This window comes from Enhydra lutris, unplaced genomic scaffold (assembly GCF_002288905.1).
Source record: "Enhydra lutris kenyoni isolate GAN:26980312 unplaced genomic scaffold, ASM228890v2 scaffoldscaffold63, whole genome shotgun sequence".
NCBI lineage: Eukaryota > Metazoa > Chordata > Mammalia > Carnivora > Mustelidae > Enhydra > Enhydra lutris.
This window is the reverse complement of record NW_019154147.1, coordinates 7,061,042-7,083,502: the sequence shown is the minus strand read 5'-3', so window position 1 is coordinate 7,083,502 and position 22,461 is coordinate 7,061,042.

Genomic DNA, 22,461 nt, shown 5'->3' with positions numbered 1-22,461 from the left:
TTGTAAATGAGATTTTTTAAATCTCTTTCTGCTCCTTCATTATTAGTGTATAGAAATGCAACATATTTCTCTATGCTGAGTTTGTATCTTGTGACCTAACTGAATTCATTTATTAGCTTTAGTAGTTTTCTGATGGAGTCCTTAGGTTTTCCTATATGTAATATCATGTCATCTGCAAATAGTAAAAGTTTTACTTCTTCCTTAGCAATTTGGATCCCTTTTATTTCTTTTTTCTTGTCTGAGGCATGTGACTAGGACTTCCAGTATTCTGTTGAATAAAAGTGGTTAGAGTGGACATCCTTGTCTTCTTTCTGATCTTAGGGGGAAACTCTCAGTTTTTCACCATTGAGTGTGATGTCAGCTGTGGGTGTTTCATATATGGCCTTTGTTTTTTTTGTAAGACTTTATTTATTTTGTTGAGAGAGACAAAGAAGGAGACAAAGTAGGGGGAGGGGCAGAGGAAAAGGGGAGGAATCTCAAGCAGACTCTACACTGATCGTGGAGCCTGAGGTGGGGCTTGATCTCACAACCCTGAGATCATGACCTGAGCCAAAACCAAGAGTTGGATGCTTAACCAACTGAGCCACCCAGGATCCCCTCTGGCCTTTATTAAGTTGAGGTATGTTGCCTCTAAACCTACTTTGTTGAGGGTTTTTTATCATGAATGGATATTATACTTCGTCAAATGCTTTTTCTTCATCTATTGAAATAACCATACGGTTTTTATCCTTTCTCTTATTAATGTGATGTATCACATTGATTTGTAAATATTGAATTACCCTTGCATCCCAGGAATAAATCCTCCTGGTCATTGTGAATGATCCTTCACAGTAGCATTTAGACAAGTGTTTGCCCAAACAACTGAGTACCAGAGCCTACCCACATAAAGTTTTACCGTCGTACTTACTAACCACAGATCAAAAAAATCTCTTCTGAATGATTCGATACTGAAAAATCCTGTTCTATTTAATATCTGTACATAATTTTTTTGGAGCATTTCATCCAAGATGTCAATACATTTGGCTATTTATTTAGAACTGAGAAACTAAACAAAATAAATTCTCAGTGATTTTGCCTATATCTGATATTAATAACCTGACAATTTATTCTAGCAACTGATTTTGCCTTCATGGTGCATGGATGGTCCTGTTAAAAAATATTCATTTTCCTGCTCATATGTCAAAGTCCAGCTTAGACATTACCCTATAAAAGGAGTTCTCCTAGACCTTCCTAGTTGCAATTATTCTCTTTGCTGCCCATACTAACTTCTATCATTTTATTGAGGCTTGGCTGATATTAGAGTCATTGTGATATGTGCTTGCTCTCCCACTGGATTATAAGATAACATATATGATGAAGGTTAACATGAGCAGAGCAAGCATGCCTGCCCCACATGGTAAGCCGATATTTAACAAGCACATACTGTTTCCTTACTCCTGGAAGGAAGGAGTGTTTAACTTATCTTGGTAGACTTCCATGACCCCAGCAGTGCCATGCATATACTCAGAAGCACTTGTCAAAGTGGGTTGCATTTAATTCAAAATCATCTGATTCTAAATGAACTAAAAGTCACATCATGCCTTAGATATATGAATATGGGCTCAGTTTTTTTTAGTCAATTATTTTTAAAAGATTATATTGAAAGAGAGAAGCAGGGGGAGCAGCAGGCACAGGGAGAAGCAGATTCCTCACTGAGCATGGAGCCTGATACAGGCTCAATCCCAGGGCCCTGGGATCATGACCTGAGCCAAAGGCAGATGCTTAACTGACTGAGCCACCCAGGCGTCCCATAATGGAAACTAGAAATGTCATATTTATTTGAACACTTGACCCACTGCAATAATAGCCACTGCACTGACAATAGCGATAGTAGTACCTTACCTAAATTCATAGATGCACTATGTATATTTATCATATTTCCTTCACCCTCCCAAAACATTACTTGATTCATAAAAATTATAGCTATTTTGTGCTTCTTCAACAAATACAAACTAGCATACATAGTTTTCTCTTAATGTCACATATATCAGATTCCATATTGCATTTATTTGCAACCAAAAGAAGTTTTGTTCCACTCTTACATACTGAAATGCAGAAAAAAAATCCTGCTGCTAACAACTAATACATAATTTGTTTCTACAATTAAATTTTTCTTTTTCTATCATGTTCCTGTTAGAGTCCCTGTTTTGCCTTCTTCAGTGAGGGTAATCCTTCTCTATGTCTTGGTCCTCTCTGCTGCTCTCCTGCCTTCCAGACCTACATGTTCAACTGCCCACAGCATACTCCCCCTTCAACATCTATTTGGCTGCATCTGTGAAACACTTCATCTTCTCAAAGAGAAACAGTGTCCGCTCCTTACTCCTCAAGTCATTAATCACTAATGCTATAACTCTTCTCTGGGTCACCCAGCTCATTCAGGCTTAACAACACAGACATCACCTTCTGTTCTTTCCTCTCCCTTACATCATCTCAGGGCTCACCGCATTATTCCATTCTTTATTTCCAGTTCCTCTCCACGCTATCTTCCTTTTTTCATACCACCTTGCATATGCCAAATCTTAGTCACTCCACACATAAACTATTATAACAGTGTCTAAACTATTCCTAAGACAGCAATTTCATCACATTGTTCTTGCCCCAAAACTTCAATGACTTCTAAACCTCAGAATTTCTTCTAATAATCTCCTTCAAGATCAGCTTGTCCTTCTTCTACACATTCCCTTTTTTTCCCTTGCATATTCAGCTCAAATTTTTTCTTCCTCCTAAAGCCTTCTTTTGCCCACCCAGCTGGAAAAGACCTCTTCTTCCACAAAATTTAGTGTTTATTCCACTCATTTAGCACTACATATTTATTATCTTATCAGGCTGTCACTGTTGTTTAAATTCTTCCTGTGTGTCTTGTTTCTCCAACTGGAATGTCAATGCTGAGTCTGAAGAATAGCCAGGAACCAGAGACTTACATTTCCCTGCATTCTTCGTATACCATTTGACCCATAAGTAGACACCAAATAAATAAATACTGCTCTTTTTCTTTTCATTATCCCTTTTACTGCTATGAAATATGCTGGTATCAGAATCAAAAATATCCTCAAGATTCAACTGGTTGTGAGTAGCAAACTAAAAGAGAAAGAAACAAACTAATCCATTTTCCCCTTATGTACTGTCCATTTCTTTTCAACCAAAGAATTTTGCTCATATTATGAATGTGACTGTGAAAGCAGACCCAGACATTGCATCACAAATTTCTCATTAACCATCCCCAAGAAGTATAGCATGCTGACACGGTCTTATTCATCAGCGGTATTTCGTAAGGAAAAAAATCTGCACCATTCTTTTATTTTGAAATATGGAATGTTGACCTTTGTACATATGCAGGAATCTGCCATAATAGATGATGCCAATCACCAGCTTTATTAATGTCATAAACCAGATGAGATAGCTGCTCACAAAGCAGAGAACAATGGTCAGAAGTGTCCTCCGCTCATTACAGCCCCTTTTGAAAAATTTACCATCACAATTTTTCATTTGTCTTCCATTCCTCTAGGTGATGAGGATGGTGTGGGCTTTAGTTCTGCTAATCACCTCCAGCTGATGCTCTCAGTCTCCCAGAGTTGTCACACACCAGCTTTGGCAGGATAGCAGAGCAGTAGGAAAGGAAAGTTCACAAATTCGGGAGTTAGAAAGATTATCTCAGTCTGAGCTGTGATTTGTTATGGGGTGAATTGTGTCTTCCCCACCCTCAAAATTGGTATGTTCAAACCATAACTCCCTAACCCCAAACTCTAAATGTGACTATATTTGGAGAAAGCATCTCTAAAGAGGTAATTAAGTTTAGGGGCACCTGGGTGGCTGAGTCAGTTAAGCGTCCATCTCTTGGTTTCATGATCTCAGGGTTGTGAGATGGAGCCCTACATCAGGCTCTTTGCTCAGCTGGGAGTCTGCCTGAGAGTCTCTCCTTCTGGCCACAACTCCCCACACACACACTCTCTGCCCTCCCCTTTTCTTGCGCTCAAGCTCTAACTCTCAAATAATAAATAAACAAATCTTTAAAAAAAATAAAGAGGTAATTAAGTTTAATATGTGGTCATTAGGGTGGGCCCTAATCCTATACAACTGGTGTCCTTATAAGAAGAGAAGATTAGGACATAGATATCCCAAGTGAGAAGACTACCTGAATCCATGGGAAGACGGCCATCTACAAACCAAGGAGGAAGATCTCACAAGAAACCAACCCTGCTGATAACTTCATCTCAGATTCCTAGTCTCCAAAACTATGAAACAATAAATTCCAATTTAAGCCACCCAATCTGCATTATTTTGTTATGGGAGCACAGCAAACTAACACATGGTCCAAAGGGGAAAAAAAAATGGATAACCAACAAAAGCTTTATATTAGTTTGTTTGCTTTGAATTTATATAAGGGCAATATGAAACTCTTAAATTAATAACACAAATCTCCTTGATCTTTGAAATTTCAGTGAGTCCTGGATCCCTTCCATGAAAGCTAGAAGGTAAAAGACTATGGAAAAATGAGCAGGAGTTGCCTCCAGTGCTCTGGCTTCTGTTGCCTTTTAGGGTCTTCACACTTCTATCATCCCAAATGCCCACTGAAAGACTTTTGGGTTTTTTTTCTACCGCATAGCACATAAGAATAGCATTGGTGATTTTCCTCCTCTTAACTCCTAAGCACCATAGCCCAATCAGATCTAGAAAGAAATAAACCTTGTTAACTCAAAGCATCACTTTGTTAGCAACATCTACTCACTTGATTTTACCCATTGTAACAGAATCTTGTCTCTCATAATAAGTAGGGTCCAAAGGTCTATATGTAATAATTCCCAAGGGTTCCTAATTGGGTTTTGACAATGATAAAAGAATTTATTGAAAATCACTTTATCAATTTGAAGTGATATGAGTGCCTGTGTTTATAATATTGTACTTTATTTCTTTTTCATATTCTTCTCAAAATAATTTCAGATGACTAAGCCTACACTCCCTAGCTAAAAATGTATACAGATTACATACATTATTAAACCAATTTAACAGGATCTATCCAAGGTTCTACCACCTTCTTTGCTTCTTCCACACTAAATATTTGGAAATAAATTCCAAACAGTGTCCAGGAGACATGATCCGCTCCAGAATGAATTCTGAGTTAGAAGGTCTGTGTTTGCATTCCTGATCATGAACAATCCCTACTATTTTTTTTTTTATTAACCCCAGCAGTGATTTTGTAGTATTGTAACTCAGTCTTTCTAATTTGCACACCCTTGTTTCTGAGTCTTTTTGGCAGTTGCATTCTCTTTACAGAATTGTGGGATTTTTTTGTTTGTTTTGTTTTGGTTTGTTTTATTGCACTGTGATGATAGAGGAGAAAATTTAAAGCCTGTTTAGTGAGTAAAGTCTCCTCTAGCTTCAAGTCAAACTAAAAACAGACTCCCATTTGCACAATACTTTATATACTTCCTGTATAATACTATTAAACATCCCCAGGCAGCAGTAGCTTAGAACTTTGCTTCATGCCCAATATCTTCTAGATTATATATAAAACATTCACAGGGTATAAAAGAGAATTTTTATTTAAGAAATCAGTTTATGTTATGAGATAATATATTATATATTCAGCACTTGCCCTTCTTTGAAATTAATAGTAATTTTGTTAATGGCATATTAACAAAAATTTATTAATGTCATTTGAAATAACATTAAATTGATAATAAGTATGATAAAGAATGTGATAACAAAGGGCTCAATTTAATTTTTAATAGATATTATAATAGATAAGTGGAAAATTAAGTTTAGGTTAAGATGTCAATGAAGAAGGAAAATGGAAGTCTGTAATTAGGTAGAAGTTTAAATATGTAGAAGGTTATCAAAAAATGGCACCGTTAGGAAAAGGAACTTAAACAAGCTTATTATATATCAAGGGCATTCTTCCACAGAGAAGTGCACTGAATTCTACCAGTAAAGTAAGTCAATGATAGGCAGGTTATGCCCTGAAACTCTTTGTACTGTAGTATAAATACTATGATCTTAGGTCACCTTTCAAGACCAAAGTTGTTGGTGCTAAAGATCATCAAGACTTTTATAACAACAACAACAACAACAAATGTCAAAAATGAACCCAAAGGTGGTTCTCTGACACTATAGTCAAAACTGTGTCCCGTATCTCTGACCTGTCAAATGGGACCTCTCCAGTTAATTCACTTATGATTGTAATAAACTAAAAGGATGAAGGTGCCTGTGAGTGAGTATATTTATCTGGGGGAAAAGTTATGATTAATATAACTGCTAAACAGGCCGGTAGAGAGGGAAATGTGGAGTTACTAATCAAAGGGCATAAAGTTTCAGTTAAGCAAGATGAATATGCTCTAGAGTTCTATTGTTCAGCATTGTACCTATGGTCAATAGTAATGTGGTGTACCCTTAGAATTTTAGTAAGAGGGTAGATCTCATGCGAAATGTTCTTAGTACAGTAGAATAGCATTTTTAAAATGATAATAAATATGTTGAAAACATAATTTTTTGTCTTTGAAGGAAATTCTTAAACTTTCTTTCCCTGAGATCTTAAGTTGCAAAGATATCAGTTGTTATAATCAGGCAATTTCTCAAATTATCCCAATTCCCAAACTTACCCCGTTTCCTCGAATACTGCCTCTAATGAGAATAAATTTATCACACTGCATTCATATGAGTCAAGAAAACACAACTTCTTTTCCTCTATACAACTGTCTTAATTTTCCTTATATCTGTCCACACACTAAATAATATAGAGAAACATTATACTCAGCTCAGTGCAATAATTTCAACAGTACCTTTAGCTACATCCTTCGTTACTTTACATAATATGGTTAGTCTCTCAGATTCTACTCCCTCTCTCTGCTCCACAAAAGTGGAGGGTGGATAAAAAATTTCATTAAGGTCACAGATAAAACCACCTAAGGAACACCAAGGTTTAAGAAGGGCAAAGGAGGGGCACCTGGATGGCTCAGTGGGTTAAAGCCTCTGCTTTCAGCTCAGGTCATGATCCCAGGGTCCTGGGATCGAGCCCCACATTGGGCTCTCTGCTCAGCCTGCTTCCTCCTCTCTCTCTGTCTGCCTCTCTGCTTCCTTGTGATTTCTGTCTGTCAAATAAATAAATAAATCTTAAAAAAAAAAAAAAAGAAGGGCAAAGGACAGTGGGGGGCAAGCAAAGACTGAGTAGAAGCACCAGATCTAAGCAGCTAGAGTGTCTGAATCAGTTTATCCCGGCTGAGTCCTAAAAGTCTATTAAAAGATAAAATCATCATAGAAAATCTGAAACAAAAAATCCAAAGGTGAATTTTTCCTTTCTTGAATAAAGGAGAGTTCTACTGGTCAGGTAGAGTCTTACTGAGGAAGCAAATCACTAATCTTACATACATTTTGGTGGGGATGGTTTATTTGGCTTTATGTTGGTCACAGAAGTAAGAGTGGGTTGATATTAGCTTTTGAAGAATGTTCCTTGGAACATGTCCACCTGTAATTGTTGGACTTCCTAAGCGTCAGTCTGTCACTCACTGGTTGAGCTTTCAGAGGCATATTCAATGAAGTGAGATGTCATTGGTCAACTGAAGACATTTAAAACAAGCTCTGGAATTTGCTTGTTAGCACAGTCATAGGACTATCATTGATTAATTTAAAAGTTTAAAACCTATTCTGGTGGTTGTTACCATGACTAGAGAGGAATCGGACTTTTCCTAGGAGGATGTGGACTTTTGCTGTTCTCAAAGTAAAATGCTGCAAAGATCAAGTCAAGTAGAGACTGACATGTTCATTAGGTTTAGGAATTTCACCCCAGGAACAATTTTAATAGATTAGATAAGGAACTAAACTACTATAATTCTTCACTAACCTAGGCATGCTCACAATTCTCTCCAAGAACAAGAAGCAGAAAGCAAAAAGTTGGATCAAGGAAAAATATAAAGAGGAATGGTAAAGTACAGCTAACATTTACTGAAGGCCTGCCATGTACTAGCAGTTGTGTGAGGCACCTGACATATATTATCTCATTTAATTCCCACGACTATGCTTTGAGGCAGCTATTAGGAGAAATAGCCACATTCCATTTATGGAAGATAAAACTCATGCTCAGGACATTAAGTGACATTTAATGTCCAAGGTTATACCACCAGTGACTGGCACGGAAATAGATGGAGACCAGGCTGATGTGAACTCAAAGTCTCAGCTGGTACCATTGCACCATGCTGTTGCTAAAAAGGAGATGGAGTGAGCTATGAGAAGCACCTGTTCCAACTCATGCAATCTTCCTCTTCTCCTCTTAAGCTCTTCTCCCAAACCCCCTGCAAGGCAGTGACCAGGAATACAGATGCAGCTAGAGACTCTAAGAGTACAGACCCTAAGAAATAGAGCCCAGTAAAGCCATGGCACTGCTCGCGCAGGAACAGTGGTGGAATAACAGGTATTTCTATTCACTCATCATTAATTTAAAAAATCTTCAATTTTCTAATCATATAATATAGGTGGCTTATAAAACTGTGCAGAACTTGGCCAAGTATCAAGCAAGTTGTTTTCTTGACTGATAGCTACTCATACATTTGTTTCCTTATAATTGTAAAATGACACATTCTTTTAAAAGAAATGCATAGATCATAAAGTAATTGTTAACAATCTTTAGGTTGAAATGAGTCATTCAGTGAACAAAATGCATGTTGGTAATTTGGTAATTGTTTTTTATTATTATTTATACTTCTTTTTTTTTTTTTCAAAGATTTTATTTATTTATTTGACAGACAGAGATCACAGGCAGGCAGAGAGGCAGGCAGAGAGAGGAAGGGAAGCAGGCTCCCTGCTGAGCAGAGAGCCCGATGTGGGGCTTGATCCCAGGACCCTAGGATCATGACCTGAGCCGAAGGCAGAGGCTTTAACCCGCTGAGCCACCCAGGCGCCCCCTATTATTTATACTTCTTAATCCATCCTGAGATGACACCTTTTTCTTCCTGTGTGCTTATTTACGAATCAGGGAAATATACTATATAATGTTCTGGAGCTCCCAGAACTTTCAGTCTCTGGGGAAATGTGGGTTGATCCTGCCTTTTAAAAGGCTGATATGCCAGATCTAAATACAAGTTATTTTAGAGTACCATCTGATGTAACCAGTGACAGAAGAAAACCACCATGGCCTGAGCTGGCTATTCCCAAAAGTCCCTCACGGGGATTTCTCACATCTCCTTAGGAGGAGTTATTCACTTATTGAACCATTTACCTTCTGGCTGTGTCATGGGATGATGGTAAGGCATTCAGCTACATAGTGGAACAGTCTCTCCTCTCGTCAATAATTACAGCTTCAAATATAAAAGACAACTTAAATTTTGTAATGGCATGTGGGAAATACTTCTTTTGTGTTCCTTATCATGAAGTTCAAATGTCCACAAAATAATGTGGAATATACAAGCTGTTTTGTTATACAAAGAAATTTGCTGTAACAATTTTTAATCATCATGGCATTTCACTTTGATTATGCATTTATAGCATGTTAGAAAGAGGCCTGAGGAAACAAAAAATGGAACATCTATAATGAATTCAGTAGGAATTATTCACTGAAATGTTCCATCTTCATAATTAAAAACTACCACTCAATCCCACCAAGTTCTGTTTATGGATTAGCTGAGAATTTTCCTATTTAAATTAATACAGCCGTCTTTCAATGTATGTCCTATGGGGATATAATCCTCCTATTGCTCAGTAACTCCAGATGGACCCCTATCAGGCCCCCTAAAATGATTAATTCTACTACACGGTGTGGAGAATAAAGTTGTTGTTTTTTTTTTTAATCATCAAAAGCAAATCCCTGTATCCAAAGGCAACACACGTCTTTGCAAGAGAGCAAACAGCTTGTTCTGCACCTAGGCGATAACCAAAGGAAAAGATCCCTTGCCGTATAAGCTAGACAATGTGACACTGGCTGCTGGTAGCAGATGGGTCCATGGGATTCATGCAACAGACAGTCACTCTGGGAAAGCTGAGGGAAGATTCTCCAGGATCATCAACGGGAAAAAGACATATAGTGGGATGAGAGAGGCATCACTTCTTAACCCAGAGAGAGCCTTAATGGAGAAAAATGATTCTTAAGAAATAATGGGTATAAGTCAGGTTGATTATTGATTAGCAGGGCCAATCCCAAAATGGAAGAGAGATCTCCCCTCAATGTGGTTCTAAATTAATTCCAGCAGGAGACATGAAGGGATAAAATCTAGCCAGGACAGGGCATTATCAGTGTAACTTGGTCCAAGAAGTTCATCTGGTTCTCCCTCATGAAACCCAAAGTTTCAGCAAGGCTTTCTGCTCCTCCAAATAGAGACAGCAACAGATCAAAACCCCCATGCCTCCTGCGGGTCCCTCCACAAGTGAAAGCAAACAGAGTGTCTGAGATCCACAATTACTTGAAGATAATTCTGATAGCTGCAATGCAAGCTGTCCATACAAAATCTTCCCCAGGTTGACCTTTTTGAAAACCAGAATCCTGGGGAGAAAAGAAGTCACTATTTAATATGTCATAAAGGGAATGGTAAGAAAAAATCATATAACCAATAGCGGGTAGCAACTGAATAGAGACCCAGGTGAAGATTCCATTCAATGGTCTTTAAAGTTCAGTTGGGAAAACATTTTTCCCTTAGACAAGAGAGAATGAAACCTTTTTTAAATTTTTTTATTAACATATAATGTATTATTAGCCCCAGGGGTACAGGTCTCTGAATCACCAGGTTTACACACTTCATAGCACATACCTTCCCCAATGTCCATAACCCCACCACCCTCTCCCTAGTACCCTCCCCCCGGCAACCCTCTGTTTGTTTTGTGAAATTAAGAGTCTCTTATGGTTTGTCTCCCTCCCGATCCCATCTTGTTTCATTTATTCTTTCTTACCCCCCAAACCCTCCACATTGCCTCTCAACTTCCTCATATCAGGGAGATCATATGATGATTGTCTTTCTCTGATTGACTTATTTTGCTAAGCATAATACCCTCTAGTCGCAAATAGCAAGATTTCACTTCTTTTGATGGCTGCATAGTATTCCATTGTGTGTGTGTATATATGTATATACATGTATATACATATGTATATACATGTATATACATATATACATGTATATATATATAGTATATGTATACATATATACACATCACTTCTTCTTTATCCATTCATCTGTTGATGGACATCTAGGTTCTTTCCATAGTTTGGCTATTGTGGACATTGCTGCTATAAACATTCGGGTGCATGTGTCCCTTCGGATCACTATATTTGTATCTTTAGGGTAAATACCCAGTAGGGCAATTGCTGGGTCATAGGGTAGCTCTATTTTCAACTTTTTGAGGAACCTCCATAATGTTTTCCAGAGTAGCTGCACCAGCTTGCATTCCCACCAACAGTGTAGGAGGGTTCCCCTTTCTCTGCATCCTCGCCAGCATCTGTCATTTCCTGACTTGTTAATTTTAGCCATTCTGACTGGTGTGAGGTGGTATCTCCTTATAGTTTTGATTTGTACTTCCCTGATGCTGAGTGATGTGGAGCACTTTTTCATGTGTCTGTTGGCCATCTGGATGTCTTCTTTGCAGAAATGTCTGTTCATATCCTCTGTGAAACCTTTTTTTTTAAATTTATTGTTATTTCCAAATATTACACCTAACAAAGGCAGCCATGTAACCAGACAAGTAAAAACTGAAGCAAAAATAAAAAAACCTGAGCTCCTCAAAAGACAAAGAGGGTTAGAAGTACACTGAGCCAGGAACTAAAAAGCCAAACCAAACTTCTTTGATTGATTTTTAGTTCTAACCCCCTCATCTCTGAACCATGTACCATTTTAAGTGCTGAATAACTTAAAATTCACTGATACCTGGTTCCAAATAAAGCTGTTCTCATCACATGTCTTTGGTTCTTTCTTTGCTATTCTCTAGAAAAACGTATCTTTTCAGATTTGTCTTTACATGGATGCTATGTAGAGAATGGAATTGGAATAGATGTACTTCAAATCTGCACCAAGACTGAGACAAAAAAGGAAATTAGGTTTTATTGTATTTGTATTACCAACTCATCTGTTTCATGCCTCATAAAATTTCTGAGATAAAATTTCTGACATAAAATGGAATCATTTAATGCTCCCTTCAGATTATCCTATGAAACTGCTATCAATGTTAAAAGAAGGATCACAATGTTAACAAATTACCCAGCAGAGGTTTTCTCCAGTGTTTAGTGTCAAACACAGTGGTCCCTTGTCCAGTCATTAACCCACAGGAATGGTCTAGCAGTCTTCTCTTACTTCTGCTTTAGTTAAACCTTTTTCCTTAGGTGTCCCTGATTAACATTAGAGTAACTTGATTTTGTTTCTGTATGCATCTGTTATTTATGTAAAATTCACTAAATATGTACTAATAAGAGTTAATTAGCTGCCCTTTTCTTGAAGCTGTATTATTTGTCACAGCTACAGATACGAAGACATTCCTAATAGCCCTTGAACAAGGAATTCTGTATAGTTTCTCCATTAAATCACAGCACAGAGGAGTGGATAATGTATCAGAGTCAAGCCTACACCACCCTCCATGTTCCTCTCAGCCGTCCCTAAGCTGTCAAGAATCTGACAACAATCTGACACTGTGCGACACCCTCTGGCCCCAGCTGACGTCCCCCTACACCAGACTCAGGCTCTCTCTTCTTTTCTGTTCCAGTTTTCTCCCTCCTCTTTTAAGCCCTCTCCTTCCACATGTTCCTTTTGGTTCTCTCCTCCTCTCTTCAACCTTCTCCCTCATGAAGCACCACAGACCTACCATGTGAGTAGGAAAATGACTCTGAACAATGCTGAGATTTGCTTAGATTTTGCTGGGATTTTGGGTTTTGCTTAGATTGTCTTACCACTTAAACACTCACTTACCAATTAAATTCAAAGATGTTGTCTGCTTCAGGTGAGTATAAAATATCCTGAGTGGGGGACGCCTGGGTGGCTCAGTTGGTTAAGCAGCTGCCTTCGGCTCAGGTCATGATCCCAGCGTCCTGGGATCGAGTCCCACATCAGGCTCCTTGCTCATCAGGGGGCCTGCTTCTCCCTCTGCCTCTGCCTGCCATTCTGTCTGCCTGTGCTCGCTCTCTCTCCCTCTCTCTCTGACAAATAAATAAATAAAATCTTTAAAAAAAAAAAATATCCTGAGTGACTACCAATGTAAATGGCAGAGCTAGCAACTCACAGCTTTGAGGAATAACCGTTAATGACAAAGCATGGATTTCCAACCCACAGATTTGCAACACAGGTAGATATGCATCTATAAATAGAAGCCTTAGGATCCCTTCTTTAAAATAAGAACTCATCTTACTGAAATTAAAATACTCTGTTTTTAGTAACTTTGAAAATTCCCGTTAGCTGAAGAAACCAAAAAGGAACTGGAGTTTATCACAGTCCTTGGTGTTTCAGCAGTAAGGTATTGATGTCTATGACTGACTCTGCATGGGGAGTTCATCATCACAGAAAGCTGAGGAAGTGAGAATTTCACCCTATTTATAAACTGGACTGTCACAATTTTTTACACCTTCTTCAATACAGTGCATCTGAAAACTAGATTTATAAAAATAAATCCTTATAGAAAGAAAAGTTTTAGACTATATCTCTCTGCAGTATTGCAAAGCGTCTCAGTCACATGAGGTGCTCTGGCCACACCACTGCCCAAAGTATCTGATGAAGATGAGCCATGATGGTCATTAGATTATTCACTCTTTTAGTACTGTTATTATTTTTAGGATTTCATTCTATTAAATCCTGATTTTATAGTAAATCTTGGTTCATTCATCCTTTATTTTTTTCTTTTTGCATATTCCAGGGTTGTTCTTGACCTGCCTTCATTATCATTTTGATTATGTCCACAGAGTTCGATAACTGCTTTCCTTGGTATGTAATTCTGTAAAAGTGGATGGAAGTGTTGCCAGGACAGAGAAATGACCATCGACTTTGGCAACATAAAAATAATTTATGACATTGACAGGAGTAGTTGTAATGGAATAAAAGGAACAGAAGTTCAATGGGAGTAGATAAAGGAGAAAACAAGCAGAAAAAGAAATACTATGAGAAACCTGTACCCCTGGGGCTAATAATACATTATATGTTAATTAAAAAAAAAGAAAAGAAATACTGTGAGAAATTATGTTGGGAATAAGGAGAAAATAAATGAGACCATACTTGGAAGGAGATATATAACAGGATTTTTTAAAGACAGGATATCCTGAAGTACCTTTGTATGTACAACTATTTGTATATATTAAAATCCATAGACATATCTATTTTACTGTTTTTTATAAGAAAAAGAAGGAAAAGGAGGAGGAGCAAGGCCAAAAGCAAATGAGCCAAGGGCCATTAAATAAGAATTCAAGCCTCTACCTCTAAGGAAACAGAAAAAGAAAAACTTTAGAAACTCAAAACATTAAGTTGTTCCCAGTTCCATAAAAATGAAATAAAACAAGTATTTGGAGCCTAATCTCAGCAAAAACACCCCTTCCCCTTACACCAACAAGCTGGTCTTTCTAGCTTAAAATCTTACTCTCAGATTTAAAACTAGCCATTCCTGAGAAACACTCATTCAAAAACAGTATTGAATTCCTACAGTTCTGAGCCCTCAAATAATTATAGTAGGACTAATAAGGGTCCCAAAGAACATTTGAATTTAATAGGGAAAGTAAAACTGAGACACACAAAGCTAAATGCCAACAGAGACAAAAATACAAGGTATGTCACAAGCTGGTTTTGAGAAGTAGGTGTAATAAACATTTGGAGGGCCTTTGCTCTGTTTACAGGAGGATCTGAAGAGGTTCCTTGCAGGTGGGAGTGACGTTTGATCTGCATACTGAGGAAGGGTAGAATTTGACTAGGTGGTAACAATTTAAATACTGGCATATTGAATAAAGAGACTAACCTGAGCAAGCCATTACAGGGAACCAGATGCCCAGCATGGTGGAGAATGATAAATAAACCAACCAGCCAGAGCAGGAAGGACATACGGCAGGTCGTGGCAGGTTGAGTCCAATAAAGAAACAGTAGAGTGGTTTCGAGAGCATAAACATAGGCAATTTATTTTATGTAATATTTTAAAAAATTATATTCTAGTATAATAAAGGGAGATTTTAGTTCTAACAGTTCTATGTGGTTAAATTTAATACAAATCTTGTACACTTAATATATTTGAAGGCTACCTCCCTAAATGGCTTATGTTTGTGTTCTTAAGAAGGTGGCTGTCTGACGAAGCTTTTGCTTCCCCTTATCTGAAATGGTTCCTACAGTTTGTAGGTTCATATTCTTTGATTACTAACAACTTGAAAAGTATTTCATTTGTTTCATAGTTCACTATTAGTAAGGTCCCACAAATTTATTAGGAATGATGTCAAATTTGGGAAAATTTTCATTAAGGTTTTTGCCATTGGCAGTTGTGGTTGTAATGGTGTGAATATATATGTATGTTGTTCTTCATATATAGGCTGCAATACTGGAAAGATTCTCCAATATACTAGCTTTTGGTTCTTCTATACATTTCAAATCTTATTTCTCCTCCACTCTCAGTGTACATCCAGAGTTGGTTGCAACAGGACATCACAACATGGCTTCTAGCCCTGCTCTTTTGTAATTCAGCACAAGGAGTGGGGAGCATGGCCTTGGAAGCTCTTTCTCCACCAGGACAGCTAACAATAGCTAATCTAGAGTTTAAAATGACTGCAAGCCATATAAATACATCCCACAAACACCAAATGAAATAAAATTCCCCTCAGCTGGATCCCCAAATGCCTGCACTCAGTTTGAAAGCAAGTGTGACAAGGGTCAGTATAAGTGGAAGGAGACAACAATGTTAACTAATTAAGGTTAAAATGGCAACTATTACAAATTATACAAAATAATATGACCATGTGAACACATACCGAGGCCACTTCCGTGCCTTAAAGGGGGCCCTAAAAAAATGGGTCACTAAAGTTCAAGCTTAATTGCATCATATTAACTCCATCTCTGAGTATCTGATTTAAACAATAAAATAGAAAAAAATTAAAGGCCTCTAGCTTGCTTTATTCAGCGTTCAAAGAGTGATTTCCATTTGTTCAATGGAATGCTTGATACTTAAAGAATAGATATTACTAGAACACCTGATCCTTGACAAGGCGATCAGGACATACACACATATAAAATATATGTTTTATTTTAACATACACACACTAGAATAACTCCTGAGGAATTACTGCTTACAGTGACCGTATTAAAACATAGAATTGATGAAAGGGTGGAGTTTCCTAAAGTTAGCTGGTAGTGGCAGGAAGGTCGGGAAAATCATCTGTAAGGAGATATAATTTGAGCTGACCCTGTGAGATGTAAATACAATCAACCACAATGGGACAGGTCTGAGGACAGAGCTCTGTTCTACCTCTCAGCCTCTGCAGCTCTGAAAGGAGAAGGGGGTGGAGAATCTATCAACATATCAGAATGCATTAAGAGTATCTGCCTTTGTATTCCAGTAGTTACTGTACCCAACTCCTTTTCAAAAGGACAATGTTTCCATTTAATAGTAGTCTACTGACAGGGCAGCAGAGATTGGCAATCAACATCCATTTCTATTATATAAGTTTTTATTGTAATAGATTTCTTTGTATCGACATAAGAAAAGCAATGCTGACATGGGCTGTAGGCCAGACTATGGAGAAAGGCCCCATTATGTTGAATTGGATGTTATAATGGTATTTGATAAATTGGTGATTCTATCTGTGAGGCATGGCACTCTTGGAAGCTAGCACTTTTCCATAACTTTTTTTATCCCTCCATTTTGGAACATTCTTGTCCCCAGACATCACTTGGCTGGTGTCAGGCAGATTGTCAAAATTACTGTTTACAATACTGATATCCTCAGAGCTGTCTTTATAGATTTTTTTTTCCCTAAGAGGATTCTGAAATAATACCAGTGCACAGTTAAAGTCGGACAACCATCTCCCAGACTTCCAATAATCAAGTTTTAATGTGATCTTCATTTCATTCCCTACATAACACCCTCTATGATTTATTTAAAGAATGTAACAAAAGAAACATAAGAAAAAATTGTGAAAGGATTCATGTTTACTCTTTGAATACTTCTCCTTGAAAACAGAGTTGCCATCATCTCAGATATATCTATTTAATCAGATCTTGGCAAATATTTGTTGCCTGTGACAAGGACCAGTATAGTTTATAGAACTAACTCCTTCCTTTTCCCTTTCTCTTTTAGGGTTACAAACTAAAGCTGAAGTAAGTTTCAAGTAATCCTAAAAAGTTAAAAATATGTTAAGGCTGGAATTGCTTGGGATCCAATGTTGAAAGAAAAGCATGCCAGAGAAGGAAAACTTAAAAAAATGGGGACAGGGGGCAGTCTTTGGTTAAATGGGCAGAAAAGCCAACCATTTACATATTAATAACCTTTCAGGAAGAACTACTGAATTTATAAGATAGAACTATTTTCATGAAATGTATGGCATGCTCAAACATTGGAGAGATGCAAAAAATAAGAACTCTTCCTTTAATTAACAGGTAAATTTGAGTCAACAAGAAATTTACCATAGTCCCTCTTCATCCTTGGGGGTATGTTTCAAGACTGCCAATGGATTTCTCAAACTGGATAGTAACAAACCCTATATATACTATGTTTTTCCTATACACACATGTCTATGATAGTTTAATTTATAAATTAGGCACAGTAAGAGATTAACAACAATAACTAATAATGAAATAGAACAATTATATCAATATCTTATTGTACCCTTCTCACCCTTCTTCTTGTGATGATGTGTGTTGATAAAATACCTGAGGTGAATGTGAGGTGAGTAATGCAAGCATTGTGACCTAGCTTTAGGTTATTACTATTGACCTTCAGACAATGTGTCAGGAGGAGAATCATCTGTTTCTGCAACACAGTGGACATCAGGTAAATGAAATGCAGGAAGCAAAACCACAGATAAGGGAGGACTAATGTATTTTTATGTTCATTTGCATTTAACTAAAATAAATTAGTGATAGAAGTTGGTCAACATCAGAAAATTTCTGAACTGTTTCATTTTTTTTTCAAGAACTGTTTAGCCTGAAACAAAATGTAATCAAACTCCTGTAGACTATAATTTGAATTTATTTTCTTTTTCTTATTCTTATTCCCCAAATACACAGAGAAGTCTCCAGAAAAGAAGATTTCTAGAATACCTCCCTACCATGGACCTGATCACTACAGATAATCCCAGTCAAAACTTTTAAGTAGGTTGTACTTGGAGTCCACATAAAATTTATCATCCATATGAGAATAGTTTTGAAATGAAAAGGGAGTGCTATTGTTAGAAAGTAGACCAGAGAAACAGGTTAACTGAGATCAGTAGTCTCTGATGGTACAGACCGAGCATAGCCTCTTAACTTAAACTCTCTGACTTGAAATTATTACCCTCCCCAACTATTCCCTAAGCCTCTCCAGAAGTGCAGTCCAATTAAAGGCTTTGGCCTTGCACGTTTCCAGCTAACTGGACACCAAAGCTGGAGCAAACCAATCAATCCTAGGCTAGGGTGAGCCAATCAGACTGTTCCTTTCCTGAATTTGAGCAGAGACACCAGAGGATGATGTACACTCATTAGAAAGGTTATATGTTGTGTCAGTGCTAGATCAGCCCCACAAACCTGCCAAAATTACAAGAGAGCAGCAGTACAGAAAAGGTCAGACTGGAGAGGAAAGTCAAAAATATGAAAGAAAGAGAGATGAGGCAACATAAGCCCTGAGAAGACTAACTTTGCATTCAATCCTCTAAATGGCTCAGTTGAATTTAAAATGTGTTCCTCAATTACAAAACTAAACATAACTCTTATCATATGACCCAGCAATAATGTTCCTTTGTATTTTTCTAAATGAACTGAAAACTTATATCCATACAATAACCTGCACATGAATGTTTCTAGCAGCTTTATTCATAATTGCCAACATTTGGAAGCAACCAAGGTGTCCTTCCACAAGTAATGGATAAATAAACTCTGGTATATCTAGACAAAAGAATATTACTCAGTGCCAAAAATAAATGAACTCTTAAGCCATGAAAAGACATATAGGAAACTTAAATGCATATTACTAAGTGAAAGAGGCCAATCTGAAAAGCTACATATTCCGTGATTCCAACCATATGACATTCAGGGAAAGGCAAAAGTACGGTGACAGTAAAAAGATTCACGGTTGCCATGGTTAGGAGGAAGGTGGAATAAATGGGCAGAACAGAGAGAGGATTTTCAGGTGAAACTGAAAAAACAATTTCAGTGAAACTATTCTACATGGTATTATAATGGTGAATACATGTCACTATACATTTATCCAAAGCCACAGAATATAAAACACCAAGAGTAAACCCCAACATAAACTACAGACTTTGGGTGATTATGATGTGTCAATGTAGGTTCACCAATTGTAACAAATGTATCTCTGCTGGGGGATGTTGATAATAAGGGAGATTATGCATGTGTGGAAGTGGGGGCTGTATGGGAGCCTTATGGACTTTTTGTTCAATTTTGCTGTAAACTTTACACTAAAAAGTAAAGTTTGTTAATTTTTTAAAAGGTAAAAATAAAAACACAGAAAAAGTTCTAGAATACACACATTTCTGCTAAGAAAGTTTATCTCTAAAAAAAAATTAAAAAAAAATAAAAAAAAAATAAAAAAAATAAAAAAGAAAGTTTATCTCTAAATGGTGGAATTGTGGGTGCCTTAATTCCCTTTCTTTTTTTACTTGACAATACCCCCCAACACACACACACAAATTAAGTTTTGGCTTTTTAATTTGTTCCCCAAATATTGTGAGTATTTTTTTTTTTAATTTCATCCTTTAAATAACTTCCCTTTATACTGACTATCTAGACTGGGGTTTACCTTATGCCTCACCACCACTTTTGACTGGAACATAGAAAAAGTACTATGGTGCTTTATCTTCTCCCTATAATCAAAGCCAGCATCATTCATCCTGAGGAATAAATGACCCAAATGGACTCTACATACTTCTATCATATTATAAGCAAAATCTTTAAAATAGAGAAACTTTAATGTTACCCACATAAGTTAAGTTCTTTTCTTTTCTTTAATTGAGGTAAAATACTAGGTATTTTACTAAACCTAGGTATTCTACTAAACTAAACTAAAATACTAGGTAAAATACTAAACCATAGAATACCAAAAACTAAAAAACTAGGTATTTTACTAAACTAAACTTGAATACTAGGTAAAATACTAAACCAGAGAAATAAATATTTTGAAAAATGGATTGTAGAACCCTGTTGGACAAAATACTCAGCTGCATCCTTGAGATCAAGATGAAAGACATTGGATGACATAACTAGATGGCTCAAAGAGAAGACTATTTAATGGATAAGAGTGTGGGCAGAGTTTCAGATTGTCTAGGTTAAAAATCTTAGCTCCATAGTTCTTTTGAAGGTGACCCTAAGAGGTGACTTTGAGTTTAAGCTTCATTTTTTTTCAATTATAAGAATGAAATAATAATGTAGTACCATTTTTATAGGGTATTATATTAAATAATGTATGCAATGCAATTTGAAGCACCTTGCACTCAAGAAGCAATTAATTATCGTTTGAATGTAAAGTCTTATTGTGAAACTACTGAAAAGTCACAAGACTTGTGTCCTAGAACTATGTTCTTTTCTATGACTTTCTATCATTTTTCCAGAGAAGGGTTAAAGACAAAGATGGCATAATAATGGTCACTAAATGTATTTTGAACACAATTTAGAATACATTTAATCCAATAACAGTCTGAATAAGTATTCAAGTTTTTTCAAAATACTTAGATGATATCTAGAAGCACAAAAATAGGGGCTCCAGGGTGGCTCAGTCAGTTAAGCAGCTAGCTCTTGATTTCAGCTCAGGTCATGATCTCAGGGTACTAGTATTGAGCCCTACTGAGTGGGGCTCTGAGCTCCGCAGGGAATCTGTGGAGATTCTCTCTCTCCCTTTCCATCTGCCCCTAACCCCCTTAATAAATAAAATAAAATCATTTTAAAAATAGAAGCACAAGAATAAAATTTAAACAAAGGTAACTGTAAAATCCCAAGCTTTTATTCAACAAAATTCAACACAAATTCAGACGAGAAGAAAATTTCCTTAATTCAAATAGAATTTAGGAGTTTTAGTTCCTTAGAGTTCCACATGAAACACAGTGTTAGCCTTGTTACTCTTAACTACTTTTTAGGTTTTAGAGATAACTATTAGACTATTAGAGCAGAAGAAGGTGGCCAAATTGGTAAGGTAATCTGACAAGGATTTTTTTATTTAAAAAAAATGAGGGAATAGAAAATGTTTGGCTTCAAAAAGGAACTACTTGTGAAGGCATTCAATTCAATTCACCATTATGAAATATTTTAAAAGAAGAGGATGTGGATATTTTCTGTTAATTTAGAAGGTAAAAGTAGAACCAATGTATGGAATTCAAAGAAAGCAAATATCGTATAAATATAAAATTCAATTTAAGAAAGTAGTATGGTCTGCCTATGGGTCAGTCAGGTGTGGGAGTCATGGACTAGCCATAAATGAACAGTATACTCATTGCAGAGTAGAGGGCTTTGTAGAAAAGAATCCTGACATGACATAGAAATTTGGACAAGATGATATCTAGCTGTCCTTACACTTCCAAACTCTAGGGTTCTAAGATTCAGTTATTTATTCACTATTGAACTTGTCTGTTGAGAACGGGTTTTCCAATATATGATACTAAAAGAAATATTTTAGGAGCAGAAGAGATTGTCTAAAATTAGCTGAAATTTCAGAAACGCATTTTTAAAATTAGGTACAGATGAAAATATCTACAATTTTCTCCTATATAAAAAGAACAGAAAAACCTATCATTTTAGTTTTTTTAAAAAAAGATTGGTTTTAACATTATAGATTCTTTAGAGTGTTGGTCAAATAGAAGAAATATCTGCTCAGAAGTTAGTCTACTGCATTAGCAGGTATAATTCTATACACCCAGGCTTCTCCATCTAAAATGGACAAATCTCCTACAACACCTTCTTCTGAATGACAAAGCATTTTGTTTGTACCTTTTGCACAACTCAACCTCATTTGCTTATTATTGGATTTAACAAGCTCCTCAGACTTCTCCAACAGTACCACAACAGCACTCTGAAGCCCAAGTGTCTCTCACACTCTCATTGTAAGCACTGCAAAGACTGTCCATTGCAGTTACAGTCAAATGCAACTCCCTTTGCCAAGACTTAGGAGACTCCACATAATTGTGCTCCTGCAAACCTCTTCCAGTGTTGTTCACATGGCTCCTCCTCGTGCTCCCACCAGCCACACTGGCTCCATTCTTTTTCTTCCATATCCTTTGCCATTCCCAATGCCTAGACTCCACTTCCCCACTTTCTTTAGTTTTCAACTTCAAAGCCACTTTGGAGTCGCCTTTTCTAAAAGAAGCACCAA